This window comes from Aptenodytes forsteri, unplaced genomic scaffold (assembly GCF_000699145.1).
Source record: "Aptenodytes forsteri isolate BGI_AS27 unplaced genomic scaffold, ASM69914v1 Scaffold15, whole genome shotgun sequence".
In the NCBI taxonomy this organism is placed as follows: Eukaryota; Metazoa; Chordata; class Aves; order Sphenisciformes; family Spheniscidae; genus Aptenodytes; species Aptenodytes forsteri.
This window is the reverse complement of record NW_008795129.1, coordinates 2,203,146-2,217,028: the sequence shown is the minus strand read 5'-3', so window position 1 is coordinate 2,217,028 and position 13,883 is coordinate 2,203,146. Positions and strand designations below refer to the sequence as shown.

The following is a 13,883-nucleotide window of genomic DNA, read 5'->3' as shown; positions in this document are numbered from 1 at the left end:
GTAGTTTTTTAATAAAATACTGCAAAATGCTACAGTTGGAGACCTCCCCCCCCCCCACTTCTTAATATTAAATTTAAACAGTTTTCTTGGAAGGAGTTTCACCAGGAGGAGGTACTCCAGGGAATATTGTATATTACCTTATTATATCACTCTTTATTGAATAAAGGCTGTTAGACTATAAAGCCAGTAAGAGAGGGTAATTAAATTCTTAACTGGGGCTGATATTAGCAGAGGTACAATGACAAATGTTTTGATATAAGCAAAACAGCAACAGGGAAGCATGACTTAGAACTGCATTTCAAACTAAGACAGCAGCTATTGCTTGTAAAGAGCTATGTGAATGTGTGTTTCTTCTCCTGTAGTGTGTTGATATGTTGACTTCTGTATAGAAGTAAAAATACCAGTTTTGCTAAGAGTCTTTAAAGTAGTACTACAAGAAAGTAATGTTTATATTTTATTTGCAGTCATTTGTATTCACAAAACAGTAAAAACTTAGTCTACAAAAATATTTTTCTTAGTAGATCTATTAAATTCCATCACAAGTCTATTTGATACAGCTTATACTTGCTGTCAGCACCTATTCCCTCTGTGGTTATTACCACAGAAGACAGATTTGGTATTTATGCTGTATGCCTGGCTTTCTGTTTCCTAGGTGTGGGATTCCAAGTACTTTTCAGGCTTTTCTAAGAGCCACATAATCTAGAACAGATAACCCACTTAGTGAAAACAATAGCAAAACATAGGGTTTTCTGTTTTTAAAAAATGCTTTTTATGCTGACTTAGTGGAAGTGCATTGAAAACATTTTTTGAGATTGGTGTTTGTTGTTTGGCCTCATTAGTGTAAAGCTTGAGGGGAAAAGCTATGCAGCTTCCACGGAGGTACTAAGTGTCCTGTTCTGAAAGTGGTAGGCAGTAATGTATAATCTATATAAAACCTGTTCACACTATGTACAATTTAGCTAAATTCTCAGGGTTCTTTTGCCCAAATTACCAGTTTGTATTCAGACTCTATACTTCTGAGTATACTTCACTGAGCTATCAGCATCAGTGAAAACGGTATACTGTGGTTTTTTGTCACTTTTGTAGTCACTTTGAATGCTTCTCCAGAGTGCTGATTAGGAAGTCACTAATACAAATAGCACAAGTGATAGACGAGGCCCAAATATAGTGTCAAGATGGACAGATTTCATTCTTTCTCTTATAAATTTGTGGTTACTTCAGAAACTTCAAGCTAAGCAGTGTTAATTTCTTTGTACAACCATTCCTGAACTTTTCCCATGAGGGGACCTTAACTGATCTTAACATGGGTTTTGTGGTTTCACTGCTCATAATTAGGGGAAGGAAAAAGCCAACTATGATGTGAGTTTACCATTGTGGTATAGGACACAGTATGGTTCATGCTGTTTCCTGACATGTCATAATCTTTATTAGGTTCTTTTGCAGAGTTAAATATTTTAATATTTAGCTTAAAATAATTTGGGGAAATGGGAAACATACATGGTAAGTGTTGGACTGTTCATCTGCTGAAGGAGGGAAAAAACTTTCTCACCTTTTTATTTCACTGGTACTAGCTTCTCCCACCTACCTACCTGCCTTGCACCATCAGTTCACACAGCCTAAAAAAATAGCTGGCTTGAGGCCCTGACTACAATGTATGTATTTCTTGACTAGAGTAGAATTCACTAGAAAATGCAGGCTTAAGGCAGTGCTTAAGTTTCCAAAGTCTTGGGAAGGGACTGACGAGTCCCATCCATGGCATGTTGTGCTGCAGGGTCTGCAGTGGTAGTAGCCCTATTCTGAAGCTTCACCTGTGCTATCTCATGTGTTAGCTGAAGAGCTCAAGCTTTTATGATAAAGAAAGATTATTTTAATCCAGGTATGAGTTATAACACTGGATTAAATTGTGACTAAGTTAAATAGATAATCCGTTAGAGTAGAATCAAAAGACCAAATGAATGCAGTGAAGATCGTTTTTTAGAGCCTAATGCTTAATTATTCTGACTCGGGAAAATACTCTGTCTTGAGAGGTGTCATGCAGGTGTTTTATTTGAGGATGGAAAGGCTTTTACCTAGATTATAGGAGAGAGCTGTTCTGCAAACAAATAAAAAAAAAAAAGATGGAATTTTGTTAATAGGACACTACTCAGAATTGAGTAGCCTGATTTATCCTGCAGAAGCACTTCTGTAGTTCTGTAGGTTTTTTCTGTTTAACATCTGAAATATTTACCTGACTTAAGAAGGTCCTAACTCTTCTCCAGGATATAACAAGTTACAAAGTAATATTTCCTTGTAGAGGACCAAGCTGTTATCCTCAACTTTATCCGTATATGATCCTAACTAATGTATGCTAGTATCTAACTTGGAATTCGTTTTGTGGTCACTGATTAGAGGAATCTGAAGACTAGCCTCACTAGCTGCCTCATCCATGTCTAAAGGATACATTTCTCTTAAGGTTGTCTTGTTTGAATTTGTGTCTTGAACACAAATATTCAAATCTTTTTAACGGAGTGCTAAAAACTTCCTGTTTTGTGCCTAACATTGTACCACAAAGGTCAGTTTCTTGCTCAAAAGTTAGAGCATACTGAAATTGTAATGCTGTATAATTAAAATACTATTCTTTTGCTGTAAGGTTTTGCTGCGGGTTTGCTCTTTTATTTGTAGCAGATTAACACAAATATGTGTTACAATTGATACATTGATAAATGATAAAATCATTTATGTTAAATGATAAAATATGGGGCCGGAAGAAAAGGAGGCTGTGCTACAAAGCTCAGTGATACTGCTATGTTATATCATGTGGCCATCCTGTAGAATTGGGTGAGCTGTTTGCCTTGATTTTGAAGACTTCCTGAAGTTGGCGAGTACAGATTTTTATGTGCAAGATCCATAGTGACCTTAAGTATTGCCATTCTTTTATGCGGTGAAAACCTGAAGTATCTTTAATGGTGTAAAACAGGAATGCCAAATCAAAACTGAAGTGCAGTGTGCAGGTTTTGAGGTGGGATCTTCCCTCCCTCTTTTCCCTTTTCCCATGGATTCTATGGCTTCATTTGAATGATGCTTCAGACAATGCAACCATACCAGCAGATGCTCGAGACACCTTTTCAACTGTCATCAGTACTGATGGGCACCTACCTGTGAAAACTTCTGGAGACATTTGGCTAGTATGTTATCCTTGATAAAATATGTTCTCTCTGGAGGAAAATGTCGTGAGTGCTAGCAGGTTTTTCTGTGCTGGCTGTCAGGGTTGACAAGTGACACATGTTAAAAGTGCAACAACTAAAAAGCAGAGTCTTTTGCCTCCCAACAGGAAGCAGCTTTGTTGTTCTTTGTTGGTTTGGGTTTTTTTTGTTTTTCCTAGTAATACAAAATAAAATACTTTAAATTGTCTGAAATTCCAAGCCATCATGAGTATACCTGATGTGAAAACAGTATCAACAAAACCCTAAAAGTCCATAACAAAAAGCTGTATTATGCAGTTAACAGGTGTTGTCCTTTAAATTCCAAGCAAGATGCAAAGAAACCATAAAAGGACCGTTATTTACTTTCATGCTATAAAATTAAGGGTAGAAGTGAGGGGGGGAAAAATACTACCTTCCTATGAAAGTTGTCTTCTGTGCATATGCATGGCAGTATGCAAACTGTTAAACTCTGAAAAGCATGCTTTCCTCATTGCTCTGTAGGGATAAAGGGTATTGTACAGTTGCAGGCTGTTGAATCCTGTCTTTCTTTCCTGCTACTGCTTTCTCCTTTGATTCATTGAAGAGCATTCATGATATCTGTTGAGGGCCAATAAGAAGGGGCTTCTAGGCTTTCAGACCTTTTATGCTAAACAAGATACAGGTATTTTCTCAGATCTTCTTGGAGATAAAGATTTTGCAGAAGTAGATAAAAACATCTTAGGATTTCTCATGGCTATTTGAAATTACTTACTGAATCGTCCATTGTCTTCCATGTCTACGCTACAGGGGGTTGCCATTTCAAGCTGTTTGGGTAGAAGAAATTCTAAGAACATGCATTCCAGGTTTTCCTAGAAGGATTTAGGAGGATTTAGCATGTTGGTCACTAATTGAGATTTGAGTCAGCTAGGACATTTCCTGCTCCCTGTTAGTCCAGGAGGGTATCTGGCATGGCTGGACCTGTAGAACTTCTATCTGCATGTCTTATTCACTGCTGTGATCAGAAGTAAATGTATTAATTTCTAGTACCAAAGGTAAATGAATCTTGAGCTGCTTTTCAGTCCCTAAGTAATGAATCTAATCTACTGCAGTAAAAGCTCTACCAGTCAATGAGTGTGGTGCTTTAAGTAATTCTGTGGTTTAAATCTAATTACTGTACAGTGCTTTCTAAATCAAACTTTTGCTGGCTGCAGGGCAAAGCATCTTAAGCCTTCTCAAACTTAAACTGTACATTATGTGGAATTATTTTAAGAGTGATAACTATGATCCTGTCTTGTGCAATGTGTTCTGTATTTACAAGAGAAGAATTGCAGCTGTTGAAGTTGGTCAATTATATAGGAAATAATGGGATCGACTGTACTGAGATGCCAGAAAATAATTGAGTGTGTAAATGAGAGCCAGACTCATTAGTCTGTGACATCATACAGTGAATGCAAGGTTTTAATGATAAACTAGGTACTAATTATGAAGCTTTTTCTATGCTACAAATGAGCTAATTTATAAACTGCCAGCACCTGAAGAAGGAAGTCTCTTAGGGCCAGAGGCTTGTGTATTATAACATATTTATTGGTTTGATAAAAGCTGTATTGCATTATCTGTCCAATTTAACCAGGAAGTATTTTTCTTATAATTTAACTGTAAATCTCGAGAGGAGAAAACTGTAGGAGTGTGATTTCACATTCTAATGCTGCTTAGCAGTAGCGATTCAGGAATTGATGCAAATAACTGTTTTAAACAGCTTCCAGGGAAGAGAATTTTTTTTGTTCTGAGACGTGATTTCTGTGTGCCTTGGGGTACTCTGTTTTTACACATATCTTATATTCATACACAAATGTGTGTGTATATATATATGTTTTATTTGCATTACCCTCATTCATACAGTGATTTACCAACCTTGTCGTCTTGTGAAGACTGACAGATTTTGATTTTAAAAATAGGGTGCAAGATTCACTGAGGATGGAAGGGAAAAACAGAAGACTACAGGGAATGAAAGAAAGGTGAAAGAAGAAAAAACTTTGTTAACTGTTAACTTCACAATGGTGACGTTTATTGTGGAGAGCAGGTACAGGCAGCCATTCAGCAGTGTTGATGTTTTTAACTTGTCTTTTCAAGTTAGTTGAGTAACTTGGTGATCGCTGCAGCCAGCTGCAGATGCTTGGGCCAAAAGATGCAGGGTTGCTGTAACAAATGGCATGGCACCATGTCCCACTGCAAACCTGAACATCACTTAAATAACGCTGTTATGATGTCTGTTTTTGGAGGTGGGCAAGGATTTCTAGGTACTTGAATCCCAATTCAGAACTCAGAGCCACAAAAGTATACCAGACTAAGCCTTATGGATGGTTAAAGGTTATGAGGAAGACAAGCTAGTTATGTCCTTCCCTCTTTCTTTTGGTCTAGTATTCATAATTTGTGAAGTCATGTGTTTACCTGGAACACCTTAAATATTCTGCTGGTTAAAGTGATGGAGAATTAGCTCATGCTCTGTGCACGCTCTCTGAGAACTTTCAGAGTTGTCATTGTCTCTGTGCCTACCAGTGATGCTTCACTGAAATCTTTAGATTACATGTAAAGATCATAGGTAACCAGCTCTGATCATCAGCTTACCAACTACTGCTTTTCCTTCACCTTCAAATTTATTTTTTGCAATAAAGCTTTGCATTTACTGAATTTTCCCAATTGAAAAATTAAGCCTTGAGAGATTTTTATATTCCTTGCAGAGCTGGTCCTTGGTTTTCTGGTCCGTCTTAAGGACTTTAATTTCCAAACTTAATCTGCTGCCAGAAGACTTTCTCCTGCCATCCTGGCTTGTTGACAGCCAGCCTTCATCACGTGTCTTCTGTGTGCCGTGTTCGTAAGAGTCAGAACTCTCCATTCCCCATAGGTAGTGCTGTTGCCACTGACATGCAAATGGCATGGAGGAGCCAATGACCTTTCTGTTCTAGTTCCTCCTGCAAGAGGAGGGGAGTAAGGCTGGAAGGTGGTGTCTCTGCCTTCAGATTGTAAAGAAGCCGTTTGCTGTTGTGTAGACTGCTTTTCAGACTATTCCTGATGAAAACCGTGCTGTAAAGCTGCAAGGATCAGGATGTACTTTTGAGGGGATTCTGCCCACTGGCATGTTTTCTAGCACCTCTCCCTGTTACTTGTGGTGTCCTGTATTTTCTCGTGCAGAGTAGTTTCATTGCCTGCACGTAGTAGTAGCTCGGATTGGTTTGAAAGTAGCATGACTAAATAGCTTTGGATGGTAGTAGTTGTTTGTTTTGAAGAATGGGAAAACCTTTTCATAAGGGCTCAGGGTGAGTGGGGATTTTTGCTTTTTTTAATTGCTAAGAATACTGTTGTATTTTGTACTAGGTTATCCCCCTCTTCCTTCCCACCCTAGTCTAACACGTGACTGCTATTTACAACTCAGTTGTGGCATAGGTATTGTACTGTATCTCATAGTAAGGCTTGAAATTACACGGGTGCATGTTTCTGTTTCCAAAAGAGAGGACATGGAGGCATAAACTACGTGTGGTGAAAGCGGTGGGGATGGGACAGGACACAGCATTGTCTTGGGAAGATAAAAATTTAAATTGTGAACTTTTCCACTTCTTGAAATCACATCGAAGATATATTCTTTCAGAAGTAGATGATGTGTGTGCACTTTGAGAAAATACAAATCTTCACTGGATATATCAGTTTGCTCATATCATCTAGGATTTTGCTTGAGTGTCTACCTGAGAGCAGGCAGTCCCTTTGCACAGAGTGTACTGCGTGTTGTCTCTTAAACAAGAACAGAGTAGAAAGGTAAATGTGTGTGGAAGTGATGAACGTTACGCTCTTGAGTTACTGCACACATCTTCCAGCACATTTTTAGTGTAACTATCTCTGTTTTGCCAGAGGTTTTCATACTGCATTATGCGGGCATCAGGGCTCATGTGATAATATACAGTGACCATTGTGCCCTGTCCTGGAAGAGATTGGGGTAAAGACTTCAAGCTGGAGACATGCCCAGACTGCTGAACTGTTCAGCGTGTCCTGGCAGCTATGTATGGAGCTGTGACTGCTGCCACCTTTTGCAGAGTTGCTGCTGCTTTTGAATGAGAGGAGTGTTGGTATAGTTCTCCTAGCTGGATCTGTCACTTTTCTGCAGTCAAGTGACTCTGCACAAGTTTCCCCAGCCCATGGATGTGATGTCTCCCAAACTGGCTTTGCATAAGCCACCTGTTGCTGCTGTTGATTTCCAAGCCAACTAATTCTGGGAGCCACAATGCTGTGTGAGAAGAATTAAACACAACTCTTAAAACAGGAAGCTGGGAGTTTATCATAATAGCCCAGGCTTCTAGACACTTTATTTTGGTGGTCTTCCTCCTATTTGTCAATGGGAGTTTCTGTGGTCAGTAAGAAAAAGAGTATCTCTGTGCCTCAAGAAAATGTATTGAAAGCAAATAGATCATTAATGTTGGCTTTTGCTCAGATCAAATGTAAATGCCTTTATTGTATTATGTATTAATAGTCTTGGTTTGTTTGGGTTACTTTTTAATGCACAATTGTTTTAAAGGAAATGAATCTCTTTTTGACTGTTCACATTCACCAAGGCAGTTTGAACTGGATCTGTTTAATGAGGCCTGCTTCTGTCAAATTTGCTGTTTCAAACCCAACTACAAATAAAGTGAATTAAAGACCAAATTATTTCAATATAGATGTGCATTTAGCCATAGTGTTATAATGATTAATTTCCTCAAGTGTTTAATTCCCAGTAGGTTTTTGTGTCAACAGCCAAAAAGGAATTTATTGACTTTACATTAAGCATAGTTTGGTCTAGTTGATTATATTATTCAAGTGTAAATTAGTGGGTGGTAGAAGACTGTGTTGTATTGGAATTTTATTTTGTCTTAAGCAAATTGTCTCATGCCTTATTAACTACCAGTGCTTAAAATGTATACTTCTGACTCCTGGAATAGATGCTAGGGCATTCAGAATTGTTTTTAGTGGGTTTCTCATATGCATTATGTAAGAACATCTGTATTCAAGCAATGTTTTCCCCCTCCCCTGCCGTAAGAAAGTGCTGTTAAGACTGCATAGTAAGTTTGAATGTTTTGTGGCAAATTCACTAGTTTTTTTAATTTATTTTAGTTTACAAGTGATAAGACGTTTAGGCTCAATTTCAGTGTATACAAATTTACAGGCCATTTTCTCATCTGGGTTAAGCATAGTTTAGACACAAGACACTTCCCATTGCTTCCCTTCCAAGTCTTGTCTTGTACATCTGTTGCTCTAAATAGATGACTTTCATTTGTCTCTGTGCATTTTATGGATTGCAGTCAGGAAACATGATTTGACTAATGTCTCCTGTCTCATGCAAAGATAATGCTAGAGGAGTACCTATTTTTTTTTGGTTGTGTTTTAAAGGGCAGCAGATGCCATGTGGAGTAGTTAATACAGTGTATTTATCATTGTCAAAGAAGTTGTATCCTCAAATGCATTCTCTTCTCCCCTACCCTAACATGGCATCAAAGTATCATTAGAAATGATAGGTGTTGAAATAGATGATCCTGATAGACGATCCTGATAGACCTTTTTATGTTTCAATTAAAAATTGTGCTGTGCAAATTTTTTAAAAAAGCAGATTTCTAGTTGGACATGACAGCCCTCCGGTTTGAAAAATAATTACTGTTGGATCAAACTTTCTGTTCCATGTCTGTTATCAAGTTATCTATCAAAGAAAATGAGATGAGTGATTAAAAGGTTCAGATCAAAGGCAACTGATTTAGCTTCACTGGAGGCTCCCATCTTTTAATTTAAAATGTACCTATGTCTAACTGATTACCTCTCACATTTATAAAGAAATATTGACATCCTGCTAAAGTATGCAATGACCTCACTTCTAGCTGAGTTGTGTAGGTTTCACTGCAGGCACTCTGAAAGCATTGATATTCCTGTAACCTTTTGAGGCAAGGTATGTGTTTAGTGTATTAATGAGCTGGTTGAAGTGATGTACAGTAATTTCATCCTTGGGTAAAAACAGATGTGAAAGATTCCGTTTTAATATTTAATCAAGCTCAAAGCCTCTGTTGGCTTGTTTAAGTTGACCTGACAGCATTATACCTGGAAACAGTTTGAATTAAACCCTGAGTGCTTGACCTTGTTCAAACAGTTGTAATTTAATAAGGCTGCTGTCTTTGTGGAGATAGTGCGGCTAATGGGCAAATCCTTTCTTGGCCAGGATTGCTTTTTATTGCAGTGGAAAAACTTCCTATCTGCTCTTAAAAAGATTTTAATCAGATGAAGTAATAAAAATAAAATAAATAGCAAAAGAAGTTTTGTGTGATAGTTGCTAGTCCTAGATTATAGTTAAAGAAGGGATTCCAGAAGATACCTACTTTATTCAAATGTCTTCCGGCATTCTCTCGTGACAGGGTCCCTGACAATCACTGTACTGTAGCTCATCTCTTGCCAGAACTTTTCTTAGGGTTAGGAAGCTATTTCTCAAGTGGTATATGTTGGTTTGGCCTCAGTAAAGTCAGTAGAGCTTGCATCAGCTTAAGGCAAATGGAATGCTTGCTTTTTTTTTTCCTGCTTGTGCCTGCAAAAATGTTTCTAAACTTTGGCATGTTTCTCAAAACGATGGGACCCAGGAAACAAGTGCTTGAATGTTTGTGAACAAGTGTCACTGTATTAGCTAAGCTTTTGTGAAAAGAGGTGGCAATGGAGTAGAAGAAAGATAACCAGTGAGCATCAAAGTAGGCTTCAGTGTGGTATCTGGGGTTCTAAATGAAGCAGGCTATGTAATATTGAGAGAGAGGGATCCTGAGACAGAGGAGTTGTTCTCACTCATTAAACTTAATCACCAAGCTAGGAATGAAATGGAAGCTGTAAAATTGTCCCTCTTGTTATGCTAAACGTGATTTGCATATACTAAAAACTTGGTTGTTTTTTCTGGTCTCATTTTTCCAAAGGAATTGGACCTATATGTCAGTTTTAAATTCTACAGCAGCCTTTAGGTCAAACATGGAGAAATATTCTGTGCTGTGCATGTGCGTGGGTTTTCCCCTACCCATGTTTTCTGCTTTGCTTACACTTCCACAGAGTTTTGCTTGTTTATTTTTAAGGTATGCCTAATAATGTTCTCAAATCGCTTAAAAAAAACCAACCAAAAAAAAACCCCCAAACCAAACAATCTGTCTATGGGCAGCCTGAGTAAAACTGGAGAGAGATTACAGGTATAGGTTGAGCATTACCTAGAGAAGACTTAAGGTTTGGATAGAGAAGAAAGGAGATAAATGACAAGGAACTGCCGGTTAAGAAGAAAAATGGAGGAAGTTGAAGTACAGAAATTTACATGGTTACATCATCAGGATCCATATCTCTCTAATTCTGTGTGTATCTTCAGAGGCTTAATAAAATTGTCAGACTTAAAGATTGACTGGGCAGACTCTGCTGCTTTTAAAATTTGCCATCAGATCTGCTATTTGACAGTTTATTTGACTGTCTTGCTTCCCTAGGTTAAGCATGTGTTTTAGTAATTCCAGAGGCTATGTAGTTTAAATAACAATATTAAAATGAGAATTATTTTGAAATAATTTTCATTCTAAAATATAGCAACACGTTATGCTACAGTGTTATTATAAAACATCATATGGTTGTTGCTAAAGAGTATTAATATAGTTTGAAAGTACAATCTGGCAAGGACTGCATATATTCACAGAAAGCTACCACATGTTGTAACAAACGTGCCTCACAACGCCAAACAAAATAATCATTCATTAAAACCCCTTTTCTCACTCTAGCAAAACGTGACTTTTATTCTCAAGTTCAGTAAGATCATTCCAGTTTTAATGTAATGGAATTTACATTGATGTAGGACATTACGTTACAGCTTTCCTCGTATTCCTAGGATGCAGTTGATTAGCATGATATGTATGGGTGCATGCATTCAACACTTCTCTTCTAGAATCAAGCAATAGATCAGGGTAAGCTTGACCATGCATTATAAAGAATTACACTAATACTGACTGATGCCCCAGAGTGGGTCCAGCACGTTGAAGAAATCACAATCATCAGTTTTTTCAAAGGCATTAAAAGGAAATAGCTGTTCAGAGTTCTGCTAAACCTCGCTGAAGCGTAGCTAGTTGTGGGTGGTCTTTGGCTTATGTGGCTGAAGAAAGGAAAACAAATTCTAAAATAAGTGTTCTTTCATCTAATAGTTACTTACTTTATTGACACTTTGTGTTTAGGGATTTTAACTGCTTCTGTGGTTTGAGAGCTTGATTTGTCAGTCTTGAGTTTGCTTCTCTGATCTGTCATCACTGTTGTCTTGCGCAGTAGCCTGCTGCTTCTAAAGCTTGCATTTCTACTAAAACTCTAGCATGAGTGTAAGGACACCAGTGATAAGAAGCGGCTGTCAACTCTGCATTAGTATTGGGAACCTCTGGCAAGACTTCGGTTTCAGTCTGTGTTTTTGTGGATCTTCTTCAGATTCTGCTTTGGCTGTTGAAATGTTAGCTGACAGCATTTTGGCAGTTTATTGTTGTTTGGTTTTACCCTAGAAGGCTGATGATGTGTGATGCTTTTCACCTCCAGGGGACTATTTGCAATATGGGTCAGGCCCTTTACTATGGGACATTACCTTGGCTACTTGCAGGCTTATGTAAATGCCAGGGAGTCTCAGTCCAGTTCTTCACGAACAGGTGTCTGTCTTAGACTTAATCAGGGTAACTTCATGGTCTTGCAAGTTTCAACAGAGAGTCTGGGCTATTGATTTCCTGTAGCATAGGAAACACGTGAAGGTATTGGCCTTTAACATAGTCATCCCTGTTTTGATTCCTTAGAATGTGTCTGAAGCCATCTGATAAACACATTTGAGGAAACTTCATGTGCTGTACTTGTTCTAGATGCTAAAAATATATAGCCCTTTCCCCAGGGCTGCTACAGTGTGATACCATAGCAAGCTGGCAGGTTTCTTCTGTTGTCTCATTTTCTTGGTAGGACCTGGGGCCTTGCAGGTGCTGGCTGTTAATTACTGCATGACTCATGGGGACAGGTGTGGCTGCTTCTTAGACCCAAGATGTAGAGGTAGGATGCACAGACTAGTCTCAAGATCTAATTTATCTTTTTAAAATGAATGTCCTGTGAGTTTTCAGACTACTTGTTACTAGTTATTTTTTTTAATATAACAAAAGGGGGAACACAGGCTTCATTCTCTCAAAACAGGCTCATAGTTCATGAAGTTGCGACACTGTTTAAGGTATTAAATGTTTCCTTGGAAGTTAAGTGTGTGGGCAGATTGGGTTCCTGTGAAACTCCAAGAAGCTTCCAGGCCACATCTTTACATGCCTTTGTAGAATATGAATGCTGCTATTAGCAAGAATGTTCACTATGTACTTCCTTTATCTTGTGGTTATTAAAAGCTAGATTAACTACATTTAAAAATTGACAGCTTGCTAATTCTGGGTGTAGCTGGGCCTGAGGAGAAGGTGTCCAAGTTTTGACTTGTGTAAGGTTGTTTTAAAATGCAGCCCAGTAAAACTGGGGGGGAGGCAATTCCAGTGTTGTAGCAGATTGACAGGTTTTGTTTGGATGGGAAGTGTCTAGTTTCTATGCATCTTTCGACAGTGCTAGTTTCTTCTGAAATACCTCCATCTTGGATATATACTGCTGGAATCAATAGAGATGCTTAAGGTGAGGCGGCCCAATATACAGGAGAAGAAAAAGTATTGGAGCTAAAATTTCTGTGAGGGGAAAAATGGTACATTTGGCAAGGTTACCTGCTTGCTAGTTTACTTTCTGCTTTCCTACATTTAAAAAAAAAAAAGTTGCAGTTACATTGCAACTGCAGTCAATGTCAGTCAGATGTACTTTGCCCATCTTCCCTCAGTAAAACTTAACTTCAGGGCCAGTTTCAAACAGTTAGCTTTTGTACTCAACCAAAAATAACAAGTAGGTTTTATGGAAATTGAGAGTGGCAAGGAGATGCCTTTGGAGGCACTATTGCTGAAAGAAAAGGAGGGACAGCTCTACATCTTTGTTGTTGGTATTTCAGATAATGGTAGAGGTTGTAGTCAGCTAAACAATTCATATATGATCCTGGATTAGATGTGGCATGTTCCTTCTTGGTAAGCTGGAGACCCAGGGCAAATAGAGAGGAAGAGGAGGAATATTGGGGATGCGAGTGTGAGCATGAGGGATATAGTTTGAGAATTTGGAGATGAGGAGGTAGTGAAGGAAATACAGGATAGGTAGTCCAGTCAGAAGCCAGATTTCTCTAGATGTGTTGTTCTGGGAAATGAACTGTTCATAAAGGTCCAAGACTAGGTTAAGCTAACTTTGTTATTATGAAACTAAATACTTTGAAAATCTCATGGGTTTAAGGGATATTTCATAGCCTACAATAAAATGGGAAATCTGAGTGTTGTTTTTCTTCTTTTATAGCAACAGATGCAGATTTCATCATTTGTTTAAACAAAGGATCTGCATATTCTGTCCCTTAGCATAGGCTGTGGAATTAGCCTGCTAAGATAGCCAGATATACTAAGGAAAAATACTTTTCATTTCTTTGGTGTGATGTCTCTGCCCTTTCTGTCCTCTTCTCTTCCATCTTGTTCCTATTACACAGAATTGGTTTGAAGAAACACATTTTTCCAGTTGTGTACCTTAATGGAAGATGCAACAAAGCTAGGAGTTGGCTTAATTTTATTTAATAAGATGATCCAGGAGTCAAAT

At 38.1% G+C, this 13,883-nt stretch overlaps 1 protein-coding gene across 1 annotated transcript in view; it reads left to right on the top strand.

Moving 5' to 3' along the window:
* Positions 1–13,883, top strand: part of KAT6B (lysine acetyltransferase 6B) — a 118,888-nt gene that overhangs the window by 23,220 nt on the left and 81,785 nt on the right. The gene's annotated exons all lie outside the window — the stretch shown is intronic.